The sequence below is a fragment of the Parambassis ranga genome, chromosome 2, assembly GCF_900634625.1.
Source record: "Parambassis ranga chromosome 2, fParRan2.1, whole genome shotgun sequence".
In the NCBI taxonomy this organism is placed as follows: Eukaryota; Metazoa; Chordata; class Actinopteri; family Ambassidae; genus Parambassis; species Parambassis ranga.
The window spans coordinates 22,524,847-22,540,777 of NC_041023.1; the positions used below are offsets into that span (position 1 = coordinate 22,524,847).

At 42.6% G+C, this 15,931-nt stretch overlaps 1 protein-coding gene across 3 annotated transcripts in view; it reads right to left on the bottom strand.

Annotated features, from left to right (window-relative positions):
* syt1a (synaptotagmin Ia) overlaps window positions 1–15,931 on the bottom strand; it is a 133,398-nt gene that overhangs the window by 57,236 nt on the left and 60,231 nt on the right. For 2 of the 3 annotated variants that reach the window (XM_028400021.1, XM_028400019.1), the window contains one exon: window positions 5,897–5,973. The gene's annotated coding sequence lies outside the window, so the exon portion shown is untranslated. Of the gene's footprint in view, window positions 1–5,896; window positions 5,974–6,062; window positions 6,137–15,931 lie in introns of those variants that run through there. The other variant, XM_028400020.1, reaches the window with a different exon arrangement.

The following is a 15,931-nucleotide window of genomic DNA, read 5'->3' on the forward strand; positions in this document are numbered from 1 at the left end:
AAGTGACGAAGAATGAATAATGCATGAGCTCAATGTGCTGCAGTTAATGACAGTGATCTCACACATTGCTGTATCTCCACAAATACGCACACCTCCATCTTTTCTCCGATAATCATGCAGGTGATGTGAAATTAGTTGCAGAGCGAACAAGACAGAGAAAGTGAGAAGTATTCTTGTCCTAGCAAAACATTTAGCTCATGTTTTTCTTCTTCTTGGCTCACAGAAAACCACCACAGTGTGTTTGAGGGATGAAGATGGGTTACTTCTTCAGAGGAAATGCAAAGGCACTGATTGCATTTTTACCTGGCTATTGTGCAAGTCGTCACCAAACCACAAAATATGGGTTTAAACTGGCTCTTTAAGAGGAAACTTAAAAAGCTTTGAATGCATCCGCATGCTGCTTTTTTCCATTCCTCAGCTGTCCAATCATGAAAACGCAATTTTGCACATGTTCATGTTTGTGTGTGTGTGTGTGTGCGTGTATTCACATCTGTGCTCTACACCTGTAAGCCCTGATATGAGGCACATCTGTAATGGGATCTGTTTCTCCTATATTGTGCCTCCTTGATGGGGTAGCAGATAATATACTTCCAAGAGGACATCAAAGATCAGTGATCACCATCCATTTACCTTGGCCTGCTCTCCTTCACAGCATGTCGATGCATTAAAGGACAAAGTTGGGAGAAAATGCCTGATCTGGAGATAACCTCCTGGCTCTTTTCCTTTCTGAGGCAGCCCTTTTAACATGATATCCTCTTAATTGGAGAAAACAAGAATTGACTGGAAGCTTATAGATAGATGGTGACACCACTGACCTCGGTAAATACGAATAGCTACAGCTGGAAATCTAATTTGCTCAGAACACTTTGCATTACAAACTCTGTTGTGTAAATGCACAGCGCGTTCAAAGTCTTGTGACCAAAGCCCAACATGTGAGCAATGATTATACATACATAAAGATTTTTTTCATTACACTTATGACAAATCCTCTTAGACACAAAAAAGAGCCTGAAAAGGAGAGGACTGTTGCTATGCAACAATTAAATATATTAGAGGTGCGCTACTCAAGTTTCTTTTTACCTTTCAGTAACCTCTGCACTGACTACTTAAAAAAACCTTGCACCTTCTCGGTGCTGTCAGCTTTGCCCCCTTCTCTATCTGTAAATAGAGGTCTCAAGTGAATATGCAGCTTTCTGTAGAGTTAGAGATGTAGTGATAAGAAGTAGCTCTTCTCCTCCTCTCAGATCGCAGCAGACAGCACTGATTTGCACAGCACAGTGACAAGGACAACAGCTGCAGCGTGCTGAGATGGAAGGCATATCTCTGCTCCATCCCCCCACTGCAACCCCCCCCCACCCCCACCCCACACCTTCTTCTCTTTTTAGACTTTCAACTCACATCAACTTTCTCTCCGTGCGCCCCACCTCCTGGCAGCATCATTGGCCGACATCAAGGTGCTGCAAGAAAAGTCGGGATGTGCTCAGGTCAGAAGCTAAAGCCACATGTGTGATCTTTCCACACTCTTGTCTCTGTGACACATGAAAATTAACTGGTGGTGGCTGTCCAGTCCAAGCGCTGTCTAACAGGTGGTCATCAGCCCTGCTGCCTGTTTTTACACTGCAGCAGCTCCCAGTTTATTAGATCTGTCCAACACGCTTCCCACAGAGACAAGGACATCTCGGAAGGAGAGAATAAAATATGACTGGACTTTATGGCACTAAGGAAGAGGAGCGAGCTGAGGTAAAGGGGAGGGGACTGAACACATGGATGCCTCACAGCTCATGCAGTCCTGCATGTGTTTCCGGGCCATGTTAATAACACACCAGTGAAAAACACTTAACTCATGCCTATTCAATTATGCTAATGAATTCATATACAAATGACCCTGGCTAGTTATTAGCTTTCTCAATTAGAGGACATGAGTATGAGGGTTCAGGAGACTGAGAGGGAGTGAGGGAGGAGCGACGGCTGGTTTGCTATCCACGGGTGATAACAGAGGCCTCGGGGCAAGCCTTGCGCAGCTTTTATTGTTCCTGTCAGGGTGAGTGGGCGGGGGTGTTGGTTATCATCTGTTCATGGAGGACATGCAGCAGGGCACGGAATCAATGTCATGCTGAGCCCATGTATGCATATCGGAGAGGACGTAAGCACACACGTGAAGATAAAGAGAAATGGCTCTTATCCCTCCACCTTCACCAGTGTTTCAGCACTTTAGCTTCAGCAGCAGATCTTAGACACCAGGCAACAGCCAGCATTCATCTACAGATAACACACCCTCTTGCTGTGACTACTCTTATTACACAAAATATGTAAACTGCATTGATCAAACTGGGAATATATTATTGTATTTACAGGTGTGGTTAACTTTACATTATGCTATAAAACTGTCCTATCTGGAGCTATGATTTAAAATGCTTAGCACGCATGTACATTGTTAAGCCATGCATTAAAATTAATAAAATAGTTTGACGAGCCCATAACTGACTCATACATCATATTTATTACAGCCAAGGCAGATTAATCACTTTCATTGTAGTCTACTGGAACACCCTAAACATTAAAAAACCAGGTGTCTCTATGGGATGAGATCGGAGTGACACCAATTGACTATAAAGGTCAGGAAGTAGGGGAGGAAGGGGCAACGGATGTATTTTGTTGGTTCTTTTATCAGAAAATGGATCAGGATGAAAGGATGTGGCCCAAAAATAAAAAATGAAAAAGAGCTCTACAAAAGCCAAAAGCTGTACTTCATTGTGCCGCACATAAGTAGGTTTACTGTTATATCTCTGACTATATTTTGTAAGCTGCATAATATGAATGCCCTAGAATATTGCCACTGTGCAGCCACGGTGTGTAGATTATTAGGATCATATCGTCTTGTGTTGTGTGTGTCATTTCATGGTCGAATCTTTTATGAGTCGTTTTCATTCTGTTTGTTTTGTCTGTGGGCTCAAAGGAGGACATAAAGATATGAAGCCATGGGAGGGGAAAAATATCAACCATATCCCTAAACACAAGCAAACAAAGATTTGATGCTCCAGTGAATTATATATGTGCTGAAACGACAGGCACATTTGTAAGCTTTGCCAGTACAACTGTTGTAATTATTTGGCCAGGCTACCTGGTTAAGTACTGAGCACTGCTGCCTGTCTGTCAGTCAGTAAACGCAAATAGATTAAAGCTAGTAAATATTCAAACAGTGCAGAGTCGGCTCCTCACAGGCTGCTCCTTCTGCAACCAAAATGCAAAATCTGTCACAGCCTGCAGTGTATTATTTAATCACCACATGAATAATCTTTACATCCTGCATCATTTCTCTGCTCTGACGCCGTCAGTGCGCTGACAGTGTGTGGTGCTGTTCACAGGAGGTGGTGCTGAAATTTCACCCTCCTCTGCTTAGTTGCCACCTCTTCCCCTCCATGCAGGACCACTGTCCAAGGTCCTGAACTCGCCTAAGTGCGGCGGCTCTTCCCACAGAGAGAGAGAGAGAGAGAGAGAGAGAGAGAAAAGAATTATTGCTGGGTGGAGCGGCTTGGACCTTGTCTCAGCTGGGACTGTCTGTAAGCGGCAAACAAGCCAGAGTCTCAGCAGGCAGGGAGCTCCACGCCCTGTTTGCTTCAGTGCTGTCACATGTGACAGCGTCATCTACAAAGAGATGGGGGGCTGGAAGCCTGAGTACATCCTTTAGATGGATACAAAAAAGTGATAGTTGCTATTGGAGAGCTGAATTGAATATCGCCTGATCTCCGTAATCTTTATTTTTCAAAGATGTGAGAATGTCTTAGACAACCAGTTGAATGTGTGACACACACACACAAAGATGACATGTTGCTTTTTCAAAAATCCAAAGCATTTCCTGTCATTTCTGCATCCTGCCCACCACTGCCTGTGCGTTTTTTAACATTCAGGCCAACACATTGTGATTGTGCATCCACTGGGACGCTGTGTGAAAAGAACGGCTGATCCCTGCTCATGAGAGGCCAACCCCTCTCTCCATCCTGTCTTTCCCCGGAGTAGAAAAGCCAGCCAATCAAAGTGGATGAGGCAATGAGTCACGGAGAGAGCGGACTGCATCCAGTGGACCGAAAGGAGCTGCCTGCCGCTCTGGGCAGGAAAGCTGTAGCGTCCATGGATAGAGTGATCTGCTTAGAACTCCTGGACACACTGACACTCATCACACAGGAGATATATTTATAAAAATCTTTGAGATTTTTTTCCTCACTTTTGTGTTCTTTGGTTTGTTCTATGAAATTTATGAGACAGGTTGTTACTCACATATGTTGCCACCTATTAATAACTCACCTACTACAACAGTTCAAGGTTGTGTGAAGGTCAACACACTGCCTACATCTTTGTGTTTAAGCGTGACACTGGTGTAGTACAGTATGTGAACAGCTGTTAAACAAAAACACTGTGTGAATAGGCTGTTTAAATGAGAGTCTGAGACGTTCATTAACTATTGATGCAAAGGGATATCGCCCTGCTGGATACACATCACTCATCATCATGGACACACACACATTTGTTGAATCACATGACAAAGCCAGTGGGTGTAATAATTTCCCCAACAAAAAAAGGCATTAAAGGGAATGAATCATTTTAAATATGTTCCATAAATTACTTTCACATGTAAATCTGATGGTAGTGACAATGGAATGAAGATGAGAGGTGATCCGATTTTTTCAGGTCCACTATTGCACGTACTAATCCATTTTCCAATGAGGCACAAAGGCACTGTGGATGTGAATGGGATTTATTGGACCTTGTACAAGAATAAAGGATTTGGAAGGTTGTGGGAAAATGAAGTGAATTGGTTTTTGCTTCTGAAAAGACGATGATGTTGGCTTGTTCCAGTCTGAGGCAAATAGACAAGGAGGCTTTTTGAAACCTTCACCTCGCTTTCATGTTTCTAAATGAGGGAATAACAAATGTTACAAAGAACAGAGGAGCTTTGTTTAGCCTCTGGCCCTCTTTGTGTAATACTCTACTGTACCTTAGCATGCATGGATAGATGGATGGATGGAGGTGAGGGAGGGAGGCATTGGAAGGAAGAGACAGAGTAGTTCATTTCAGTTGAATCTGGGATAATGAGGCCACAGAGGGAGAGAGGAAGAGATAAGGGACGACAAAGGGGAAATGACAAACAGCAGGGAAGGCAGCGAAGTGATTCGATTACAGTACAACTCATTAAATGACAAAGAAACCAGGCTCTGGGTTAGGAATACTTGATACAGTACATGGTAAATTTCACACTGTACAGCACAGTCTTTTTTCTTCTGTAGGAGATTAATTGTCTCCTCTGCCACCACCATTGCCACACTGAGCCCGAGGAGCTCGGCCTAACCCTCCATGGGAGTCTGCTTATCCCTGTCTGTCACTAATGCCACAGATCCTATCAACCGTAGAGCCACATGTGGCCACTTAAAGGACCAACTAATTTACTGAAGAACTCTCAAGAAACTCAGGAAGCAAAACAAAAAAATGTCTTTCCACCCTTTCTCTAAAATCTGATCTAATCTTGGAAATAGGTTTGTTTCTTTTCAGTAATCCCTGTCATCATAAATCTGACATCCTCTGACATCTGTCACCTCGGATGAGCTGCTGTCAAAAAGAAGCAGCACCTCCTCCCCCCTCCTCCTCCTCCTTTTATACACGACCTGACTCTTCCAATCACAATTACAGTACAGTGTCCTGCGAGCCATGTTTGCTGACATGCTCACACACGCGCACATGTGCACACATCAAAAACAGCGTGTTCTCTCCATTTCAACCAAACACGGCAGGCATTATTTACAAAGCAACAACAACACAGAATGAGAGAGCCATTTGACTGTATAACAATGCTATCACAGTCTCCACACTGCCATCCTCCTGTGTTTCTTTTTTAATCTCTTACCTGGCAGCACGCTGTCTTCCCCTGGTCCTCTTCTTCAGACAAGTTCTCTGCTTTTGTTGAGGGAGCTTGATGTGGCACTTTAAGAGGAAGGAAAAAAACACAAAAATCAGTTTCTAAAAAAGCAATGTCCCCTTATTTTTCACACGACGGCTCAAGAAGCACTCACGATCACACACTTGAACACCCAGTCAACAGCTCCGGCAAGCGAGCTGCTCGCTATTCCTTCCTTCTCTCTCTTACTCTCTCTCTCTCTCTCTCTTTCAGTCCGTGACACTCGGCTCCTCTCTTCCCGCCCACCTACTCCAGCCCCTCCCCCAACTTCTCTCTCTCTCTCTTGCTTTCTCCCTCGCTTGCTCTTCTCCTGTCAGACAAAATGCACACATCCCCTCCATCTCTCAGCTCACTATTTTCTGACATTTTCCCCACCCACTCACACCTTCTGCTTCATCAAAACAAATGTCAGTACTATTAGATGTGCATTTCCACATCCCATCTACAAACTTATTTGTAATGTAGAATGAGGCAAAGCCCCCTATGACAGCCAACATAAAATCCAAAGCTGTGATTAATGCATTCAGTCTTTCTCCATCCTCCTTCTGTGCACCTCCACCTATTCTTGTCTCTCCCCGGGTCTCGCCTGCATATCTAATGCCGCTCATTCTGCAGACAGCTATTCAAGGGCATTCCCAGAGTAAGCGTATGCTAATGCTCTGCCTCGAGGAGCTGCCTCGCGTACCCTCGACACTCAGCCGGACCAGATGTGGCACTCGGCTCTCCCAGGGAGGGGGCAGCAGATGCAAAGGCAAGATGTGGGGGTCCAGCAGCAAAATATCTATCCAGTCTCCACTTCAGTGGACATGACGAAGTCAAGAGCACCTGATCTGATCAGGTGCTGAGCTCAGCTATGAGGACGTGTACTGGCCTACTTCCAGGTTAAGCCATGTGAATGTGATGTTAATGACAAAAAGCCTCTTGAAATGTAAATTATCCATACACTCTCAAATGTGAAGCACATTATGAATTCAAAGGGTACCTTACTCGGCCATGTACATCCATGTTATACAACAGGGCAGCATATAACAAATAAAATTTTTTAAAAATGTCCACGAGAACTGAATTCAGTGATTGTGTTTACTATATTTGTTTTGTAGCATCTAATGACTCATCTTTATTGTGGTTCAATCCATTTATCTAAATTGCAGTATATACTGCAATTTTTTACTGCAACTATCAAACTCAATACTGTTGAAGGCTTGACAACCCCATCTGTGTGCTTGTTAGAGTAGGGCCATTTTTTATATAAGATTACAGTATAAAATTTAAAATCTCAAATCCAAATGAGCTCTGATTTTTACTTTACATCTTTAAATCTATTTCATCTTCAGAATTTATACATTGGACTGTAATGGCTTGCTCTAAAAGCAGTCACTCCCCCATACACCTCCTTCTTGAATAAACAGCCAGGTAAAACCGGCTTTAACATACTGTAACTTACCTGTTTTATCTAAACAATGGTGTAAATGTAAATGTATGCATTCTTGTGGGGGTGTGGTTGGTTTCAGTGACAGGTGGGTACTGCCACAGCCTGCCTGCTGCATTTTCACTTGTGCTCCCAGTGTCTTGATGTCACAGTGCCCATGTGTGAAGCTACAGGTGACTCACGACTTAGTGTGGGAGACCACCAGCCAAGAGATCATGGACTTACTCCAGCATATGTAACATTAAATCTTGGCAATTATAACAGGCTAACACAAACCCCAGGAATTGTAATTGGAATGTACGAGTAAGAGTTCTGCAGCACCCTGCTAACTAGTTTGACCTCTCTACAGTATGTCTCCAATTTACACTTCCAGCCACACTCTCCTCTCCTTGATGGGTCATCTCACATCCAATCAATCCTCTCCCCAGGAAATCCTTGAATTTACCTTTGAAGCATTTGCTTGTTTTGTCTGCGGATTAATTGTGACGCACATTTCTCCTCAACACCACATCTGTGAGCGGTGAGCAAACAGGAAGTCTGCAACAACCTGTTACTCTACAAGAAAAGTGACTGCAGGCACGAACAGATGTTAAACATGATATTTCTATGGAGATGCAAACAAAGAGCACAAAAAGATAAAACACAATGAGGCACGTGGCACTGTTGTTTAACACACACACACACACACACACACACACACACACAAAGAGACATAAGAGCTATATAGCCAGGACAGAGGCAAAGCAAACAGGGAGTCTGTGTTAATGATTACCAGCTAACACCCTGCCTGGACTCTGCACAGCTGGCTCTTCTGTACATAAGCTTTGGTTCACTGCTCCTGGGTGTGGTAGGTGTGTGGGTGTCTTGTGTTGCGTGGCTGTGGGGGGATCGATTACTGGGTAAGGTGATGTGGCTGCTGCAGATTTGTGGCCCAGCAGTCTTATGGTTCGGCCCTAGTGAACAGAGGAAGTTGTGCATTCATGCTGAGCAGTGCAGGCCGGCCTCTGTGGAGAATATCAGCTGCCTCGTCCAACATAGTCAGCTAAACACACATTCTCAGTGCTTCAGAGGACAATTGCTATCACAGCTAGGGGCTGGAAATCGTACAGCTCTGACACCTCTAGGTTTATCTCCATTGCAAACTGGCTGGAAGATAATAGTTTTTGCCAAACAATTTCACTGAGAAAGAGAGTAAACATTTTCCGAAGGCCTATATGCTGTGTGAGTTGTTTTGGAGATTAATGGCGCTCTAAACTGGAAAAATACAGGCAGCTGTGAAATGGCTAATGGCTAAACTGAGTCTCTGGGTGGAGATTATGGCCCTCCGTGGACGTCACTGAGCTCTAACACACATCTGTGTTTGTTAACAATAACTAAAACAGTGAAAAAGGATTTATAGTGTTTGCACATCATATTTTCTGCTGGAGGAAATAATATTTCTTCCACTAAATGGAAATCTTAGGAGTGATGGTGAGGCTTATCGCCAGAATCGACTGGGTTCCATTTGGGTTTAATCATGGCATACACTTGCTTGAACAGTGACTGTGCAAGGCAACACTAAGGAAAGTGTCACACATAAACCCTCCCTTTAATATACTTACAAAAACTTACTAAACATATTGTAAAGAAATCCAAAGTAATCTCAGGTTTTTTGCCAAGATCTAATAACCACCGAGGTAATTTGTCTTCTACCCATCACTTGACAACCAACAAAACAACATTCATAATCTTTGTCTATGGCACCTCAAAAGGTGTTATTCTAACACAAAAATAATAAAGCTGAATTAATACTTTCACACCTAAGACAGCTACTGAAACCAAGGATAGGTAAGTTATTTTATCACTATTTCAAAGCTCACCTAGAGTTCAACTTCGTGCTAGTTTCCTTCCAGCCAAACACCACAAGGACACATAAAATTCTTGGACAGAGTCTTCTGTTCACCCTCTGTTGATGTACTTACAACTATTGTGAAAAATACTTTGTATAGAGGCAATAGGAATCAGAGGATGAGCATGCTTGAGCAAGCAGAACCGCCTTCTTATTGATATCCAATTCTACCAGCCTTGATGGTTTTGGAAATCACGTAGCACAAGATGAAGGTGAACGTGACCACAAAGCAGCTTGCACACACCAGCACTGCACAATTCCATCAAAACAGAATTTTAAATTTTTTTTCCTAAGTGCGGTGCCAAACAACAGGCAGATGGAAGTGGCGCACTTGAACATTTCAAAAAGAAATGGACAGGGAATATGAAGGGGGAAAACTAAGAAATCTCTCAAACCAGGAAGCCTGTCAGTGGTCAAGCCAGATTGAAGAAGAAAGGAGAAGAGCAACAGAGCTGTATGAAAAGGAATGAAAAGGCTGAAATGGCATTTAGAAGAAAAAGGCAACGAAATAAAAGGAGATGGGTGAACAAAAAGGACAATTTCCCAAATGTCAGGAGCATTTGAATGGTCACCTTTGGACACAGCAAATTACTGGCCTTTTGCAACCACTAAGAGGGAGAATTCAAGCTTTAGAGTTGGAAGTAGCTTTTGTAACTCATCTACACAAACCTTTAATGACTAACTACACTGTACTCAAACTGACTTGCACTGGGGCAACAAGGTAAAGCCCAAAATGTGACATGATTTTTAAAAAAATCCATAAATAATACAGCACATTCAGGCACAGAATGGCATAAGGAATGCAGTGTTTTAATGAAATCATAAGTATATTTTTATATCTATGATGCAGGCATGGAGGCAAAGGGACATTTAATAAAAGATAAGAATCCGGCAGTCAGGCAGCTCTGTGGATGAAAAACAAGGTGACCGCTGGACTTTCAGAATGCCCACCAGCATGAATTTAATTTAAAAAATCATCCTTTGCCCTTGGTTGCATATTCTGCACCTGTAGTTCTTTTCCTTAAAGGCAACTTTCATTTCTGGATGAACTAAAAGTTTACTTCCACCTCATCCAGTTTCTGCAGGCACTAACACTTTCATATGCTGTTGATATTTATTCATAATTGCCTGTCACGCTCATATTTTGCCACCTCCGCCCCAACTCCACCTACCAGCAGAGGGCTCAGGACACCTCGTAGTCGTAGCAGGTTCGGGTTCCTCCACACTGTTACTTTCCAACTACAGGCAGGGAACACAACATTCTGTGTTGGCACTTGATTTAAATCATTTGGTACAGAATGGACGTAATTTCATCCAAAGCACTTATGCTGCTTTGGATTGCATCCAAACTTTGAGTGCCTTCAAGCCTAATAGGAAACTAGATGTCATTAAGAATGCATCCCTCCTAAACAAACAAAAGCTGTGAGTGCTGTTTTCTTCTCAATAATGAGTGAATGTAAGTAGTAGTATAACATTAACTGTAGCAAAAGAAGGAAAGACCTTTTGACATTGTGTAAAAACCCCTCTATGGTGCATTATGCAGCCCCAGTCTACAAACCGACCCTACATACCAGTGCCATGCAAAGCCAGCCCACATCAGCTAAAGTTTCAATCCACATTTCTATCAACAAATCTTAAAACTAAAAACCTTACCTATGGGGTAACTTATTCAAATTCCCTGCTACAACCTTTACAACTAAACTCCACCCCTGCTCCTTCTTCATTAGTGTCATATCTATGGTCTGGGAAGCCTAGACATTTTCTGCTTCTTTTATGCCTTGGGCTTTCCATATGCACATAGAAGTATATAAAATTGTAATTTATTCGCCATAGGCTTTACATTGTATGTCAATAGCAGGGCGGGGAGGTGTGCTCTCCCTTAGGCTTGTTGTTTATGTACATAGAAGGGTGGAGAGGTGTGCTTTCTCATCCTTAGGCTGTCCAAGTTTACTGCAGATGTAGAGGGATGTGGAGATGAGAGGACTTTCATGGAGGTGTAGTCTCCCTACCTTAACCTTGCCATCATCCATGAATGGAAGGATAGAGAGGTGTGCTTTCTCCACCTTAGGCTTTTCAAGCATGTACATATAGGTAGGCAGATACGCTTTCCACCTTGGACTATACACATAGGATGCTGTAGATGTGAGCTCACCCTGCCTTAGGCTTTTGTGAATTGATATGGAAGTACACAGAGGTATGGTCGCTCCACCTTAGGCTTTCTATACATAAAATGACTGATATATAAATATACCTGCAAATGAAAACTACATTTTTGTTTTGGCTAAAGTAACCAACAGTGCTAAAACAGCCAACAATCTCACTAAATTAAGGGTAGCCCAAGCTGTACTTGCCCCTGTAACACATTTAAGTTGTGCTATTGTGCCCTGCCAGAAGTATGCAGTGCTAATTCACTCTGAGACAGAGACATGCACTTCCAAATGGAGGAAAGTAGCCCTAATTACAGTTGATGCTCTCATTTAATCTCTCTGTCTCTTTTCCTCCATCTTTCTTTGATTCTCTCCCCCCTCATCATCCCTCCTTTTCTCTCACCCTCTCTCTGCACCGTGGGCAGGAAGCTGCCATGAATCACTTACAGCTTTATCGGTGGATGAGTGGCTTTTCAAATATGGAGCTATTCAGAGAACTCCTTTCAAAAGCACAGGTGCTCCTTTTCACCGCCACCCGGCATCTCTCACTCACATGCATGTGGCAGATAGTGTACACACACTCCCACCTACATACTGACATGCACACACAAACATACAGCGCACAGAGTTGCACACAGAACACCTGCTAGGGTCAGCAACACTTGCCAATGGTACTGATATCACACAGATGTTTGGCTAGGAGCTGAAGTTACAAGAGGCGAAGAGAAAAACAGAGGAGCTGCTTGTTTTCCCCAGATTTTTCATTCATGCATTCATTTTACTCAAAAAAGGATTTAATGTCACTTAATGCAGAAAAACAATTCAATTTTTCAGCCACAAATAACATATACTTATTCTATTAACAATTGACTGTCTAATTTCCACTGTTTTCTGCTGATTTGGTGTGATGAACGTTCCTTTTTATGAAATCTCCTATTATTATGTTGTCAAGCTACATTAACATGGTGTGAATTTGATGTCTTAAAACATCCTGCTGGTGTGTTAAAGCACACTGACAACAGGAACTGAAGAGGAGTCTGCGTAATTAGAAAATCAAACTCGACTCAATACAAACAAGACAATATGGATAAAAGTAAAAAAGGACAAAAGTAAAATTAGACATTTCCTGAACATCGCTTCCTTTTGTCCTAAGTTGTACACAATGCGATTAGTCCACCGGCTGTTACAGCAGCATTACATTACATTCCAATTTGTCTGCTCAATACAAATGTATTACAATTCTGCACCCACCAATGTTTATATAATGTGTTTGCAGGAGGAACATGGTACACACTCTCAGACTCTCTTTTGCACACAGACCCAAATCAATACCAACTGCTCATGCAAGTAGGTAAAATTAGTAGTAATTCACCTCTGATGCTGAACATTTGCTTCAGCATTGAAAAATATTTACCAGTTTGTGCTGTTGGAGCAGTGAAGTTTAAACAGAGACAACTGGAGCTGGCAAAGAGATGACAGAGAGGAGGGGATACAAACAAGTAAAAAATAATTTGTGGGAAACAACAGAGTTAAAAAGACAAAGAACAAAGGTCTTACGTTCATCAGAAGATGGCAACTAAAACTACAAATGATAAAATAATATATTCTTCAAGCAGCGCTGCTGCCTGCGGAGGTCACATCCAATTCATCCCAGCAGTGATAATTACGACATTCTTATGGAGAGATGAGAGGCCCTTTTGACCTGAGAGTCCCCTTGACTCACACGCATGAGGACGAGGGAACAATGTGGGAGGAATATACCAGAACTGATGACTGCAGATCTTGACTGAAGACACGAGGCAGACAGACAGCAGAGTAAAGTGTGAAGAGTTACACAAATAAAAACACCTAGCAGCATCTGTGCACAGACAGGAACAGCATGTTTTTTTTTCGGAGGGCCCCCTGTCTGGGACAGGATTGAGGAGTCAGCGTTGCCTGTTAAGAGTGCCCCGGGCCGAGTCTGTGTAGGGGACTCAGAAGGGGGATTAGTGGGGATTTAGAGAGCAGTAATTACCCTTGCCCATGGAGGGTTTGGTAATTAAATTACCTTAGCAACCCCGTTACTGGCCAGCCACACAGATCCTCCAAGGTCAGTGGGAAAGAAATTTCCCAATATGCAAAATCTGTTTTGCACTGTTGTTAAACTGAGCCTTTAAAACACATTTTATCATATGGTGTGCTGGGAGAAAATGTTACAGTATGCATTAATGTAAGTAATCATCTGACATCACTACAGCTTGACAAGGTTTGAATGCACAACAGAAACAAGCTGTCTCTGATGCACAACTTCCATCAGGAACCAATACTGTGGATAATTTTTACCGATAGTTGTAATATAATTGGTGGTTAAGTGAGAAAAAAGCTGAGGTTAAAGACCAGTGGATTTGGAGTGAGACAAAAAAGAAAGACAGACAGGGAGAAGGAGAGGGAGAGAGAAAGATGCGTGAGAGTAACAGCAACACCCACACACGCAGGAAAGTCACGATCAGCTCTGAGCTGCACTCTCTCCAGCTCGAACTGACATACAAACATGCCAACAACTCACAAATGCAATCATGCTTCCACTTAACATGTACACTCTGAGTTCATAACTCTAGTATTAAGAATATAAGCACTATCTATACAGCATATGCACAGCGGCAATCACCTTTCCACTGAATTTATCTCACTGCCAGTGAAGCTTGGACTGCAATTTCCCAGTTTGTGTAACCCACCATTAAGCTGCTTCTATAGATTGATAAGCTGCAGCAGAAAGATAACACCCCGAACTCTGTGTACTGCACATGCTGCACGAGCATTCCTGCATCAAACAAGAGTAAGCAGAAGACCTGCATTCATCAAAACAAACGGCAGAATGACCAAAATGCATTACCATGTGATCCGCTGCCCGCCTTTCCACTACAATTACAGAAAATCTATTGATCTCATTCTCTTTAAATTCACATCACACACTGTAATAGTTTTCTTTTGCACATTTGAGCTTTATGATAAAGTGAACCTTATCTAAACACTTGATGATAGTCCACCAAAATAATGATCCAAATCCACTGCTAAGTGAAGGCAATGGATCAAAGGGACTGGACTAACTCTGTGACTCATACGTGAGATACTAGTAGATAAATTGTGTGTAGTGTTGGAAGGGTTAGGCATGTTTATCCTTGAGAAACCATTTCAGTATGTATGCACAACAACTAATCCCTGATGGGATAATACCTTTAAAGGAGGGGTGATTTATACGTTTCTGATGAAGGAGTCAGTTTATTTTTCAATATTTCTGCTGCAAGCAAATACATTCCGAATATAACATCATAAAATATTTCTATTCAAATTCCTTGACCCAATGTGTTGCCTGACATCCTAATACCCCATTTTTTTATACACTTGAGCAGATCATCAACACAAGGGCAGCATTCTCAGATTACTAAAATGTTCAAATTACATAAACAGGGCAAGAAGAAAGTTCTGCAAAGTCACATTGCTCATTATCTCCCCAGGGTTGCCAAGATGCTAATAAATAATGTGGCTAATTGTGTAGAATTCATCCTTGATTACATTCTGAGGTCTAAAACATTGTCAATTCAGGCCTGTGAGGGTTATGTTTGCATCAACAAGCTCTGAAAACAACCCATAGCTGTTATATATGATTAATCTTAGTGCCTGTAATCCACCTCTGCTGTCAGCTATACTGACAAAAGATATTTAGGTAGATGTCTCCTCCGTCTGTGTGCTGATGAAAGCAGTCTGCTCAGATTCATGCCTTGTCTTGCACAACAGATAGTACTGTACATGGCATAACAATTGCTCATTAAGGAGAATTGACTCTGTCTGTCAAGCAACTGTGTTTGGGGGAGGAAAGGCAGTCAGCCATATGTTTCCTGGGACTGCAGAGGATGATTGATGCCCTTATTGTACATCAGGTGTTAAAAAATCCCAGACACCCGGGGATTTTCCTCTTTATTTTTTTCTTCTTCTTTTTTCTTTTTTCTTCTTATTTTATTTTATGCTTCCCACAGTTACTGGGGATTGGCAGCTCTCCAGAAGGCAGTCGATCAACAGACATGTATCACATAACCGTGCCATTACCTTCCACTGCAGCTCACTGAAACATGTAAAGGACGTGAACAGCTGGTGCCAGATACCCTCTATAGCACCTGGCGGGTTGATGCTATCGACTTGGCAGAATTAGGCCGCCTCACAGAGCAATGATTACAACAAGAGATCTTAATCTCAACCGTGTGAATGAAAGCAAAAGAAAAGAGTGTGAGTGTGTGTAGAGGGGATGTGGAGGTGGGGGGGGGGGGTCTCTCTGATGAAAATGTCCCAGTCACATAGGTTCTGTGATGTCACAGCCCCGTTATAGCAATGATTCCACCCCCCTACATACCAACCCTAGAAGTAACCTTGACTGTGCCCTTCACAGCCCTCAATGCACCGCCTGCATGTAGCAGATATGACAGACCTAGTTCAAAATCTCTACACGAAACACTTGAACATAAACAGGGCATCTCAGATTCCTATCA